Below are 1,085 nucleotides of genomic sequence, written 5' to 3'. Positions count from 1 at the left end.
GTAAGTCGAGCACTAGCTGTAGTTAATTCATTGAGCACATTCATTCCTAGTGACCAGGACACTCCTGTTCTTTAGCTTCGTATCCAGGGCCTTAGGGAACAGATAGGCAACGAGAGGGTTGCTTGGTCAGCCTACAGGCAGGCCAGAGGGAGCATGGCTTGTTTGAGAATAGAAGCCTGGCATGGTGGTGTTGTACTCACCGGCCTTGCACAGCACAACCCCCTTCCTTTCTGGGAACTGGCCATTGCATCTGCCAGAGTCTGTCTGTCTGCTGCCGGTACTGGTAGTTCTGCTCCCCTCTGACTTGACAGCTCTCCTCCTTGATGCCCCAGTCTCAACACACTGCTGTGGATACCCGGGCCTTGGGGTAGATCACATTGCAGATGGTGGAACTTGTTCATTTGTGTGATGATTGCATTTTCAACAGAATGGGTGGCTTTTTCTCCTCGAGTCAGGACTCATGGTTGCAAGTAACAGAAATCCAACTCAAAGTGGCTTAAGCAAAAGAAGCCATCAGGAATCAGTCTCTGTCTCCTACCTACCTCTGCTGTCCCTGTCTACCTCACAGGTGGGTCTGAACCCTGCAGGGGCAAAACAACACCCAGCAGGGCCATGTATCACAGGAGCAAAGTCTCCCTTTCTGCATTGCTCCCAAGATCACCCGAGGTTGACTCTCTGCTCCCCTGAGAACCTGTCTGACATAAGCACCATGACCAACGAGATGAGCTCATGACCTCAGCACAGCCTGGGCTCAGGTCCAGCACAGCATATATGTGACCAGAAAAGGTCCACACATGGAGGCCAAAATAAGAATCAACTCAAAACACACAAGTGTATAGATGTGTGCAGCCTTAGAATTTTTCTCGCAGTTTAGAAATATGGAGAGTCTAGTACTATTAAGAAAATTGGCTGGGCACAGTGGCTCACACCTGTAATCCCAGCACTTTGGGAGGCCAAGGTGGGCGGATCACAAAGTCAGGAGTTTGAGACCAGCCTGGCCATCATGGTGAAACCCCATCTCCACTAAAAATACAAAAATTAGTTGGGTGTGGTGGTTCAAACCTGTAATCCCAGCTACTTGGGAG

The sequence above is a fragment of the Cebus imitator genome, unplaced genomic scaffold (assembly GCF_001604975.1).
Source record: "Cebus imitator isolate Cc_AM_T3 unplaced genomic scaffold, Cebus_imitator-1.0 Scaffold618, whole genome shotgun sequence".
NCBI classification, from domain to species: Eukaryota; Metazoa; Chordata; class Mammalia; order Primates; family Cebidae; genus Cebus; species Cebus imitator.
Note: the sequence above shows the minus strand (reverse complement) of the source record.